The following is a 14,051-nucleotide window of genomic DNA, read 5'->3' on the forward strand; positions in this document are numbered from 1 at the left end:
CTTCATGCCTTATATCTTTACTGCCCTAATATTCTTGCCATAAGCAGTATTTTCTATTGCTTTAAAAGTAGATTTTCCCAATAAAGAACATGTTTGTGCATCACTTCATGGTTTCAAAATACATTCAAATATCATCTAATACATGAAATGGGTTCTAAGAAAAAAGGGTTATTGCCATTTTATAGAAGAATAAATAGAGGTTAAAATATACAAGGGGCTTTATAAAAGATAATGGGAAATTTCCATTACATTTTAATTCCATTTTTACATGAATTTTTTGAAGCCATCTCATATACAGCATACAACACATAGAACATGGACTCAACTCAGATCATCTTACCTAAATCAAATGCTTTGTGTCACATTAAATATTCATCAGAATTTTTCTTTAATTAGTTTCTTTACTATTCACTCAAAGAGAGGGGTACATCAACCTTAGACTTGTTTTGGCCTTCTCAGTATTCTGTGAATGCAATGAAACCATTGAGTTGCTCTGGGACTGGGTCTTAGAACATGTAAAATGAGGTAATAAATCTGAAACCATACTGAATTGCCTCCCAGCTCCCACATTCCATGCGTCTCTGTCAAAGTTTGGCCCAAAGCTCTTTCTCAGGAGAGCAGGTCCATTCATTACATCTGCACATCAGGGGAGTTGGCCTGTTCTCCACCAACCACAGGAATACCACCAGGTTGTGTAGAAATGAACCTTAAAGGCTTTCTTCCTGTTATGGGAGTCCTATTTTAGCTAATCTTACAAAAACTGTTTGCTTGGCTGACTTTTACTTGCCCCTCCTCACCTATTTCTCGCCTAGAGGAATTGTGATACTACTGCTTTAATGCTTTTATACTGGCTGTGTTCTAAGATGTTGTTTAGTTTCCTTGTATTATCATGTGATTTAGAGTAGATCAATCAATACCTATATTGCAGTGCTTGTGAAATATTTAGCTTCAAACAAAAATTCTATAATAATATCAGGAATTAACTTGATTATAGTTCTAGATTTGTTGTTAGTGCTATCAAACCAATTCATACACACAGTGCTCTGCATAGCGTTTCTGAGGAATAGCTGGTAGGTTTGAGCCACTGAACTTACAGTTAGTAGTTCAGTGCTTTTCCTATAGAGCCAGAATCAGAAGGCTTGAATTAAAATGTTATTATTACTAGATCTGTTAGGAAATCTGGAAACTCCAGTGGATAACTAAATTGGGATCTACTGACTTGGTGTTCAGTTTAGCCTTGTTCATTAGACAAGTCATTTACATGAGCCTTAGCTTTGTCATTTGTCAATGAGAAGTTGAACCGGGTAATCTCTAAAAGCCATGCCAGTTGAGAATTTCCTGCTTTTCTAACAGTTTTATTAATGAAACTCAATAAGCTATCTTCTTCCCATTCTCATTAGATTGTAGCATGACACACCTTTAGATAAGAGATAGAATTCTATCTAATAAATACATGTATGAAGTATGCAGTCACTGCTAACCCACAACCATGGTCAAACCTGACCCTGAAGTCTTTCTCTTGTTTCTTTGATATTTGATACAGCCTTTCTCTTTTAACTTTTAAATTGGTTGCATAAATGGACATTTAAGTCATAGTGAAAGCGTGAAACACAGTAGGTGACAATATGTAAGTTAATTTATTCCAAGATTGTGTGGAGGTGCTGGACAGTGCTTTCAAGCACAGCACCAAATGATTTCTGAATGTGGATCCCTCATGGATCCTTCAAAGTGACTGCACTTTGACTATATTCCCAATGTGACTACATCCCCAGTGCAGTCCCACATTAGAGCTGAACTCACAGGCTGGGCTTTTATTATTTTGGAATCACCTGCTATTGAAATAGGATTTTGCTGTTCCATTTGCAGCCTGCTACCTGATAAACACTAGATTATGACTCAGAATAATAAACACAGAGGTGTTGTAGTAGGCCAAAAAGCTTCCCATTGTCTAATGTTACATGTGTCTTTTTAGGAGTAGTCTCAAAGGAAAACAACATTTGAATGTGTGCCTGTACACCAACAGTTTCTGGAAATGGCAGTGCCTATCAATTTTCTTTTTAAATAAAGCTTCTCTGTAAACGGTTCACATAACCAGTTATTTGGCTTGAAATGGCCTCCCCATGAAAATGTCTGCTTTAATGTCAAGTCAGGGAATAGTGAAGCTTTGCTGGAGTCCCAGTGTCTAGCAGATATACTATAAATTTAATTTCATGGCAAAGTGAAGTCTATTATAGAAAATCAAGAAAGAACTACCTTCTCAGCAAGGCCATCTCTCTTTTTTTTATTGAGTCCTTTTTGTGTAGCTTTTCCAAGCTTTTTCTGTGCCTGCCAATAAAAAGGGGTTCTTTGTTTGAGGACAATACTGACAGATTAACCAGCAAACATATTTCCAGTGGTGGGTGGGGGCACAAGATCAGGAAAGGACCATCACTGCTACCTGGCTTATTATACCTGTAACTGGGAACTTCAGTTTTGTTAACAAGATTCTACTAAACTTAAGTAGTCCTGGCCCTTTTCTTGTTTTATATGTCAGTTAAGCCCAGCCTTTTTCTTTTCTTTCTTTCTTTTTTTTTTAAACTGTGTAGATGTAAGTCAAGAAGGGAGGACAATGAAGCAGAGACTGAAAACATAGTGCCTTAGGGAATTGCCAAATATTCTCAGAAACAAGTAAAAATATTCTAAGCTATACTTAAAACATACCTTATTTGCTGTTATGCATTTTAACACATCAGTTAAAGACCTTCTCATGTGGTGCTGTAAGATATGAACTGAACTGATATCTGCAAGGCTGATGGTTCAAACAGGGTTGCTATGGATCAGAACCTGCTTTGACAGAACTTGCTTATTTGTAGGTACTTTGCAAAGCAACTGATGATTTATAAAAGCCTGGCAAGTTTAAAAATCATTCTTTTCATGGGGTCAACATAAAAATGTCTTCAGCATGTACAGAAGAATTACATTTACTCATAATGAGAAAGTGATGAGCTACTGCTACAGTTATTGAAACCTCTGGAACTAAAATGTTTCAGAGATTGCTTTCAACTTTTTCTTTTTTAGAAAATGATCAAGGAATAAATACTAGATTTTTCTAGTATTTGTAGAGGTGAATTAGAGAGCGTATTAAGTAGAATAAGAAAGGAACAGTACCGTCGCCACACTTTTCCTGTAACTTGGTGAATGAGTCTCAGTAGGTGTTACTTTATTGAAGTCTGATGGTTCAATTTAAACCTGGATCAATTTCTTATGAATTTTTATGAGTCAATTCTCTATGAATATCTATGATCCTGTTGGCACTTTTCTAAGTTCTATGAGGTACAGAAATCATAAATACGATCTTTATTCTCAAAGAACTAATGACAGTCAGCAGATCTCTATACATGACAGTAGGTTTTTTTTGTTGTTGTTGTTTATTTTAAGGCAGTGAAGTAAGAAACATTTATTGAATGCTTATCAAGTAAGTCTCAGATACCTACTATAGAATGTGTTTTTAACGAGGTCTCTCATATAATCCTTATAACAACATTTGCGGTAGACTTCACAATGTCCATTTTACTGATGAAAAATCCGGTGCTTGCAATGGTTATGTAACAAGATCAGGCAATTAATATTTGTTCCCAAATCTTTCTGACTCTAGAGTCTGTGACCTTAATTACTAACTATTTATCTTCCCTAACACAGAAACCACTATTGTTTTATTACTAATATTTTAAAGCCTTCTTGTAAAAACAAGTCTAGCTATCTGTGTTCACATACTGCTTTCCTATATTATTCATATACTCAATAAATATTTGTTAAATTAATGATTTAGTTTAGGACATTTTTAAATTTAGAGGAATAGAATTATATTAAATATTTGAACATACAAGCATTATTTTCTCATATTTTAAGCAACTAGGAAAATCAAACATAATTATCACAGTTATGTTCTGTTCACTTTTGAAGTAAAATATATTTGGAAATGTTTATATTATGTTTTAGTATTTTCTATACAGACATTTGGGGGCCTGGTGTGGCACTGTAGGATAAGCATTGGAATGCAAACTCCACCAGTTGCTCCTAAGAAACCCTATACAGATTTGCTATGAGGCAGAGCCAACTCAAAAGCACTAAATTTCTAGTTAGTTCTGACTCAGCGACCTTGCATAGGGTTTCCAAGGCTTTTAAATTTTGGGGGTAGAGCAAAAGCCTCATCTTTCTCTTTCTTGAACCACAGACCTTGTGGCTCACAGTCCAGTGCCACACTCCCAATAACCTACAGCTGTTTAAATATATAATTACAAACACATTTGATATCATCAATTTCCTAATAAATAGAGGAAGAATAAGTTAATTCTTATAATGCTATTAAATTTTGGGTGATTAGATACATCAAACATGATTTTCAAACTTGATTTTATTGGAACCACATACTAATCAGCTGACCTATCTAGACATACACTAAAATGTTTAGAAGTGCCAGATAGTAAATACTGAACATAAAGTTGAGCTTTACAAGGTTAACAAAACTGAGACTCAGGAGATGCTGCGACCATCTATGATTTTATTGAGAGTAGAGTAGCAGGCTTAAATCTCATATCTTGTTCTTGCTGTTAGGTGTAGTTGAGTTGGTTTTTACTCAGAGTGACTATGTATAACAGAAGGAAACATTATTCAGTCCGGTGCCATCCTCACAATCATTTTTGTTTGGGTGTATTGTTGCAGACTTTCATTGTCAATCTATCTCACTGAGGGTCATTCTCTTCTTTACCAAGTAGACTCCCTATTCTAATGTCCTTCTCTAAGGATTGATAGTTCCTGATAGCATATCCAAATACATGAGATGAAGTCTTAAGATGAAGCTTCTAAGAAACATTCTGGCTGTATGTTGTCCAAGGAAAAATGTCATTTTGATGACTAAAGTGTGCCTGGTGCAAGCCATGGTATTTTCGTTCACCTAATATGCATGCAAAAGGTAGACTATAAATAAGGAAGACCAAAGAAGAATTGATGCATTTGCTTTTTAACACTAAAAGAAATCTTCTGCAGAAGATTCATCCAATGCAATATTCCACTTGGTTTTTTAATGCTGCTTCCATGGACATTGGTTGTAGATCCAAGTCAAATGAAATCCTTCACAACTTCAAAATTTACTCTGTTTATCATGATGTTGAGTACTGGTCCAGTTGTGAGAATTTTGTTTTCTTTATGTTGAGGTGTAATCTACACTGAATTATTGTAGTCTTTGATCATTAGTAAGTGGTTCAAATCCTTTTCCCTTTCAGCAATCAAAATTGTGTCATCTGTATACTGAAGGTTGTTAGTGAGTCTTCCTCCAGTCTTAATGCCATGTTCTTCTTCATTCTTAGATTATTTGCTCAGTATACAGATTTAATAAGTGAGACAAAAGGACACAACTGGGACACATATATTTTTATACTTTAAACCATGCAGTATCCCTTTGTTCGGTTCTAATGATTGTTTTTATTCTATGCACAGGTTCCTTTGAGCACAGTTAAGTGTTCCTAATGTCCTAGTGTGGAGCTGTGAGTTAATGAACTGGACTGCAAAGTCGGTTTGAACCACAAGGCCGGCAGTTCAAGCTCACCAGTTGCTCCTTGGAAACCCTAATAAAGTGTTGCTATGGATCGGAACCAACTGAATGATACTGAACAACAACAATGTTACCATGGACACCTGGTGGGGCACTGTAGGATCAGCACTGGACTGTGAATCACAAGGTGAGAGGTTCAAACCTACCAGCTGCTCCTCTGAAACCCTATACAGGGTTGCTATGAGTCAGAACTGACTCTGTGTCACACAACAGTAACAACACAACAATGTTATCATGGACTCCTGCTTGGCACTGTACGATCAGCGCTGGACTATGAACCAAAATTTTGGCAGTTCAAACCTACCAACTGCTCCTTGGAAGTTCTATACAGTATTGCTATGAGTTGGAACGGATTTAATGGCACTTAGCAACAACAACAATGTTACCACAATTTGTTATAATTCACACACTCCAATGTCTATGTGTAGTCAATAAAACAAAGGTAAACATCTTTCTGCTTTCAGCCAAGATCCATCAGACATCAGCAATGAAATCCCTCATTACAGATCCTCTTTTAAGTCTGGCTTGAATCACTGGAAGTTTCCTCTTGAATACTGATACAACATTATTGAATCATCTTCCACCAAAGTTTACTTGTGTGTGATTTTAATGACGTTGTTAGATCATTTCTATTATGTCACCTTTTTGTTTTTGATAGGTTACATCAATCGGCCAGGTAGCTGTTTTCCTTTCTTTTGATATGGAATATTCAGTTTGCCAGGTAGGTGTTTTCCATATATTTTTACACAGATGAGTGAGTACTTTCAGCTTTGTTTCCATTTGTTAAAGTCCATTAATTGTGAGTTTGTTAGTTCCTAGAGCCTACTTTACACCAATTCCTTCAGTGCTGTTTGGACTTCTTCCTTTAATATTGTTATTTTGTGATCTTATGCTATGTCCTGAAAGGGTTAAATGCTGACCGGTTCTTATTGTGTGACTCTGTGTATGCCTTCAATCTTCTTTTGATGATTTCCATGACATTTTATTTCTTTGCCCATAAATCCAAACCAAACTCATTTCCATCAAGTCAGTTCTGATTCATAGTGACCTTATATGACAGAATAGAACTGTCCCATAGTGTTTCCAAGTCTGTGATCTTTACAGAAGCAGACAGCTGCATCTTTCTCCCATGGAGTGACTGCTGGGCCACTCCATGATCTTTCAGTTAGCAGTTGAGCACTTAACTAGGGCACCTGCAGAACACCCCTTTGTTCTCATAGAATCTTTCCATCTCACAACTCAAGGCTTGAATTTTTTTCTTTAGTTTTTACAGCTTGAGAAATGCTAAACATGTGAACATGTTCTTCCTTTTTGATTTTCTGAAAATCATAACTTAAAATAAGAAGATAGAGCTACTTTTTTTGGAACAAACACTGAATGACTGAAAGTGTTAGAAAGTCCTATAATAGCCTCCACTCATCTGTAGACTCTGCCATGTATGATTTCATACCACCTGGTTAAGGATTTAATGATAGATTTGGGGAGAGGTTATTATCTTGTGTGAAATATGTATGTATTTGGTTATGTATGCATGTTGGAAATGCACATTGTTGTTGTTGTTGTTGTTAGTGCCATCAACTTGGTACCAACTCATAGCCACCCTATGTACAACAGAATGAAATACTGTCCAGTCCTGGGCCAACCTCACAATCATTGCTACATTTGAGTCTTTGGCTGCTACCACTGTGCCAGTCCATTTCATTGAGATATTTCCTCTTTTTTCTGACCCTCCACTTTCCTAAACATGATATCCTTCTCCAGTGATGGGTCCTTCCTGACAATAATGTCATAAGTACGAGAGACGAAGTCTGGCCATCCTGACTTCCAAGGAGAACTCTAGCTGTACTTCTAACACAGATCTGTTTGTTCTTTTGGCAGTTTGGACTTTTAATATTCTCCTTCAACACCATAACTCAAATTCATCAATTCTTCTATGGTCTTCCTTATTCACTGTACAACGTTTGCATGCCTATGAGGTCATTGAAAATACCATGGCTTGGGTCTGGCATACCTTAGTCCTTAAACTGATTTATTTGCTCTTCAATACTTCAAAGAGGTCTTGTGCATTTGCCAATGCAATATGTTGTTTGATTTCTTGACTGCTGCTTCCATGAGTGTTGGTGGTTGATCCAAGCAAAATGAAGTCTTTGACAGCTTCAATCTCTTCTCCATTTATATGGATGTTGTTTATTGGTCCAGTGGTGAGGATTTTTGTTTTCCTTACATTGAGATGCAACCCATTGCATATTACAGGACATATACTATGTATTCATATCTGTCCACAAAACTCTCCCATTGGAGCCAAGATGCACCTACAGATATTGTGTCCTAGCAACAATGCTACATGGTAGATTTGACTCCATTAACAAGTATTGAAAGAACCTCAATAATTATATATAGATAAATCCCATTTGCCTCTATTTTTTTTTTTTTTTTTGGATTGCTAATGAATATTGCCTTAAAAAGTTTGGAAAATTATGAGATGAATAAACTTAATTTGTTTTTTAAAACTGGATGATTTCTCAATATCTTTAATGTTAGTATACATTTGGGCTTTTAAGACAGATTATAAGGAGTCATATTTTTAAGCTTTGTGACCATGAAGTCAATTTTCCCTGGAAGCATCTTCAGAAACTAACATTCTAAGAAGCACTTTGGGAAATCCTGATCTATTTCAATAAGTATGTCCTAACAGGAGCCATAGTAAAAGTATTAATCACAGCTTCCATTACTTAACTTGATACCTGTAACTACTTAAAATATGTTGGTCTTAAATAGGCAGAAATGACTGTTTATCTAGGGAAGAAAGAGTATAAATTAACCAAAAATTAAATGTTCATATTAGAATTCTATTTTGGGGGAATATGGCCTAAGTATATCCTTTGATTAGATAGTGGCTGGTGTGGCACTACAGGATAATATACTGGACCATAAGGCTGGTTTGAACTGCAAGGTGGGCCTTTCAAACCCACCAGCTGCTCCTAGGAAAAACTATAAAGAGGTGTTGTGAGTCAGAACCAACTTGATGGCACTTAACAGCAACAACAGGTTGTTTTGGAGACAAGCTCCTGGAGCCAGACATTGTCTTTCATAGAGGGTCAATGAAAAACAGGAAGCCCCTCAACAAGATAGATTAACACGATGGCTGTAAAATGGGCTCAAACAGCAATGATTGAGAGATGATGTGGGACTAAGCAGTGCTCATTCTGTTGCACATAGGGTGGTTATGAATCAGAACTGACACAACAGTACCTAACAACAGCTCACAACCTTCCGTATGGATTACACCTCAAGGTAAATGAAACAAAAATCCTCACAACTGAACTAATAAATAACATCATGATCAATAGAAAACACTGAAGTTGTCGAAGACTTAATTTTGCTCTGATTAACCATCAACACTCAAGGAAACAGCAGTCAAGAAATCAAAGAATGTATTGCATTAGATAAAACTGCTGCAAAAGACTTCTGTAAAATAAGTGTTTAAGAGCAAAGATGTCATGTTGAGGGCTAAGATTTGCTTGATAAAAGTCATGGCATTTCCCAAAACTTGCAGATAGTACCCATTTGACCTAGCTTTGATGGCTTGATGATCAGAACTTGACTATAGGAAGGTAAAACAATTTTGATACTGGAAACAAGCATAAATTGCTACAATTTGAAGAACTTGACCTATACTTATGGATGTAGTAGCTCAAAATAGTAACTGAGAAGGAAGGAATCTTCACACCAAGGATCAGTCATATCCCTTTGTATACATGGTTGATAGGCATGGGCAACTTAGACATTGGCTACCTAAAATGGGAGGTAATAAAGGCATGATGTGACTTGCTTACAAGTTTTCAAGAGGGGGTATAGTTTCAGAGTGCTCAGGGGAAGGTAGTGTCCCCACCAAATAGTTTTTATCTTGTCTAGACAGGCCTTGTAAAGGGAAATTGGGATAAGATTCTTATGGTTCAATAGTGAGTAATTGTTATCATGACTAATTGCGACTATCACAACTGTAAATGTAGAAATTTTGTAACAAAAAGGGGGGAGTAGCTAATCTTACATTCCAGGAACAGAGGACCCTAGGACCATCAAGGGAGAAGAGCACAAGCGGAATGTGGGACCCTATCCAGAAAAACAGCAACACCAGAGATAGAGGCAGAGCTGGGGACATGGAGAGATAGAGCAGCTGATGACTCCACACTCCTGGAAAGAGAAGGCTGTGTGCTGGCAGTCAGGAGGTAGACTTGCAGAATGTGTACTTTGGTTGTTTAAATGATTTTATATTCCTGAGTGGAAAAAATACATAGAGTCATTGTACCAAAAAGAACTGATTGATGTTCAACATTTTCTAAAGGTAGCAAATTATCAAGAATGGATGGTATTGAAGAAAGAAGTCTAAGCTACAATGAGGGCATTGGTGAAAAACGAGGCTGCAGGAAGTGACAGAATACAAATTGAAATGTTTTAACAAACTGAAGCAGCACAGGAGGCAGTCACTCATCTTTGCCAAGAACTCTGGAAGATAGCTACCTGTCTAACCAATTAGAAAAGATCAATATTTGTACCCATTTCAAAGAAAGGTGACCCAACAGAATGTCGAAATTATTGAATTAGTATCAAATGCAAGTAAAATTTTGCTGAAGATAATTCAGAAACTACTGCAGCAGTACATTGACAGAGAACCAGATTTATAGGAGGACACGGGGCAAAGAATATCATTGCTGATGTCAGATGGTGTTGCCTGACAGTAAAGAATATCAGAAAGATGTTTACTTGTCCTTTATTGACTATGCAAAGTTATTCGATTATGTAGATCATAACAGATTGTGGACAGTGTTGCGAAGAATGAGAATTCCAGAACACTAGAGAAAGTTTCCAATGAAGGGATGGCTTATTAATAACCTATAGTGTGCATTTGATACAGCCTTTCTTTCTAAAGCAAAGAGAACTTGAAACATCTACTGATGAAGGTGAAAGCCTACAGCCTTCAGTATGGATTATACCTCCATATAAAGAAACCACAGATCTTCACAAATGGACAAATAATGTCGTGATAAATGGAGAAAAAATTGAAGTTGTCAAGATTTCATTGGATCAGCAGTCAACATTCATGAAAGCAGCAGTCAAGAAATCAAATAACTGACTGCTTAGCTGTGGTGGCTGACTGGACCTACTGCAGCCATATTGTGTGTTTGTGAGTTGTTTCAGAGACAAGAAAACATATTTGCATTGCAGAACCTTATCTGTAACTCACAAAGACACTGGTGCAATTTTGTTTCTTGCTCCCCACACTCACCTGGTGACCAGAGGCAAGAGTGGCCTTCGCTTACTTCAGCCTCCAGAGTATACCATGGAAGCTCCCATTTTCCAGGCAGTCAGAGCTACATGGAAGTGAGTGTTGAGTTTCTGAGCTTTATTGAAGGAGGGAGGAGATGTCCTCAATAGTCACCATCAGGTGGACCTTGGTGATCTGTGCAGGCTGGCCAGGTGCTGTGTGGCCATTCTGAACTTTCTAGGGTGGCTGTGAAGGCAAGAGGCTAGTAGGTGGCACAGAGGCATATTTGTATTTCTACTTATTTGTAGAAAGAAAGCTGTTGCCAGTTTTGTTGTTGTTGTTATTATTTATTTATTTATTTATTTATTTTTTACAGCTATTTGCCAGTTTGTGTGTTTTTCTTCTCTGTGTGTGTTTCTCATCTTGCCTCACCCAACAGGTGGCAGCAATTGCAGTCATACAGCCCAGTCACAGTTTTATTCAACCTCACCAACTAGACAACAGCCAATAGCAGCTGCTATCTATCAGATCAGTGACAACAACCAACATCAGCTAAATCCACCCTGAACTAAATTGCATGAATGGTGCATAAACACATCTCCCATTCACACCCCCAGGAGGCAGTTGATTTCAAAATTTACTACAAAGCCTCAGTGGTTAAAATATAGTACTGGTACAATGAAAGATACATAGAGCAATGGATCAAAATTAGGGACGCAGAAGTAAATCCATCCACATACTGTCAGTTGATCTTTGACAAAGGATCAACATACATTAAGTTAGGAAGAGATAGTCTTTTCAACAAATGGTGCTGATAAAATTGGAAATCCATTAGCAGAAAAATGAAAAAAGACCCATAACCTCACAACAAACTCAACATGGATTAAAGATATGTAAATCAAAACAAGAATGAGGTACCATCTCACACCAGCATTAAGAGTGAAGTTCAAAAAAAACAGAAGACAACAAATGTTGGAAAGGATGTGGAGAGATTAGGCATTGTTGATGGGACAATGTTGTATATCCTACTTTGGTGAATAGTAGCTGGGATATTGAAAGCTCATGAGCAGCTGTCTAAAGTGCAGCTATTGGTATCTCCATGGGAGGAAGAAAGAAAGGAGATAAGAATGGAAATGGCTTGGAATCAGTTAGTCCAGTGGACTAATGGAACATATGAACATCAGTCTCCACAATTCTGAGACCAGAAGAACTAGACAGTGCTCAGCTATCACTACTAACTGCTCAGAAAGGGATCACATTAGAGGGTTCAGGTAGAGTGCAAGAAAATGTGGAACAAAATTCAAAACTATTTTTTTAAAAAGAGAACAGGTTTACTGATCAGAAAGAGATGGATGTAATCTGAGATTATGACCCTAGACTCCCTTTCAGGTCTAGAAAGGAACTCATCTTCATGGCTCAATTTTTAGTCAAGCAGTAGATAGGTACATAGCAGGGTGGGGTGGGGTGTCAACAAATACTAACAAGGTATGTTTACCATGGAATTGTCAAACATTCACAATCAAAAGGTCAGTGTCTTCCTAAGGACAAAGTTGGAAGTGATTAGATGATGGGAGGAATGCAAATAGGAATCACAGGGAGGAAGTGGGATAACCGTTGTTGCATGGAGGGGATTGCATTCATTGAGATGAAACAAAGTATATGATTTGTTGAATATGAAAGTGATGATCTTGTTCATAAACCTTTGCTCAAGCCACAATAAAAAGTTTTTTTGAAAAAATCATTGGTGTAAATGACCTCTTAAATTGTTTAAGAACAAAGATGTCACTTTGAGGGCTACAGACTGCCCAACCAAAGCCATGGTATTTTTAATCACTTCATATTCATGAAAAAGCTGGAGAATTAATATGGAAGACCAAAGCTATATTGACGCATCTAAAGTATGGTGTTGGCAAAGAATATTGAGTAAACATACCATGGACTACCAGAATAATGAACAAATCTGTTTTAGAAGAAGTATGGCTGGATTGCTCCTTAGAAACAACAATAGGGGAATTTCATCTTTCATACTTGTAAGGAGCTCTGGTAGAGTAGTGCTTGCCAGTCAGACTGCTAACCTCAAAGTCAGCAGTTTGAAACTACCAATCATTCTATGGGAGAAAGATGAAGCATTCTGGCTCCTGTAAAGATTTACAGCCTTGGAAACCCTATGCAAGGTTGTTCTGAGTCAGAACTGACTCCATGGCACACCACTACATATTTTTAGGAGGGAAAAGTCCCTGGAGGAGGACATATCATGCTTCTTAAAATAGAGGGTTAGTGATAAAGAGATAAGCCCCTTACAAAACAGATAGACACAATGACTACAATAATGCGTCCAAACCTTACAACAGTTGTGAGGATGGCACAGCACTCTGCAATATTTGGTTCTATTATACCTATGGTCGTTATGAATTGGAACCAACTGGGTAGCACCTAACAATAAACAAGAACAAGGGACTGCAACATCTCCAAGAATTGCATCCTCACTACCTCTTCAAAAAGGAGCTCTTGTAGCATAGTGGTTACAAATCGGGCTGATAATCTCACAGTAAGCAGTTCAAAACTACCAGCTGTTCCATGGGAGAAAGATGAGGCTTTCTGCTCCCATAAAGATTTACACCCTCAGAAACCCTGTACAGGGTCGCTATGAGTCAGAACTGACTCCACGACACATAACAACAACAATAACCTCTTCAAAAAGTAGGGAAAAAGCCTCTCTCAGAATGCTGCACTCTACCATTCATGTCTGTCATCCAACAGACTTCCTTGCTGGTCCTTTGGGTCAGGAGTGAGTCATATACCCAAGCCAAAACACAAGGGATACTGGGAAAATTAGTTTCGGGCCTTTTGACCTTCATCCTAGGATAGAGAAGCGGAAAGAGGATGGTTAAACCTGCCAAGATGTGTTTTCAGAATTAATATTTAACTATTACCTTGTGGTAATTTCTCTCTTTTTTTGCTTGATTTGTATTGCTAAATCTTCTTGGTTAATAACTTAAATGAAATTAAATACTGAAGTATTTTAGTACTGTATAATAAAGATTTACTATAAAAAATTTGAGTGTTATAAAAGGAAAGATTCTATATGTTTTAGTCAATTTAATTATACTTTGGACATTATTCTATTTTGTTTTAAATCAAAGCTTTTACAACAAGATTATCTTAATTTCAAAGAAAGCTTTTGTTTATAGAAAA

The sequence above is a fragment of the Chrysochloris asiatica genome, unplaced genomic scaffold (assembly GCF_000296735.1).
Source record: "Chrysochloris asiatica unplaced genomic scaffold, ChrAsi1.0 scaffold00036, whole genome shotgun sequence".
Classification (NCBI taxonomy): Eukaryota; Metazoa; Chordata; class Mammalia; order Afrosoricida; family Chrysochloridae; genus Chrysochloris; species Chrysochloris asiatica.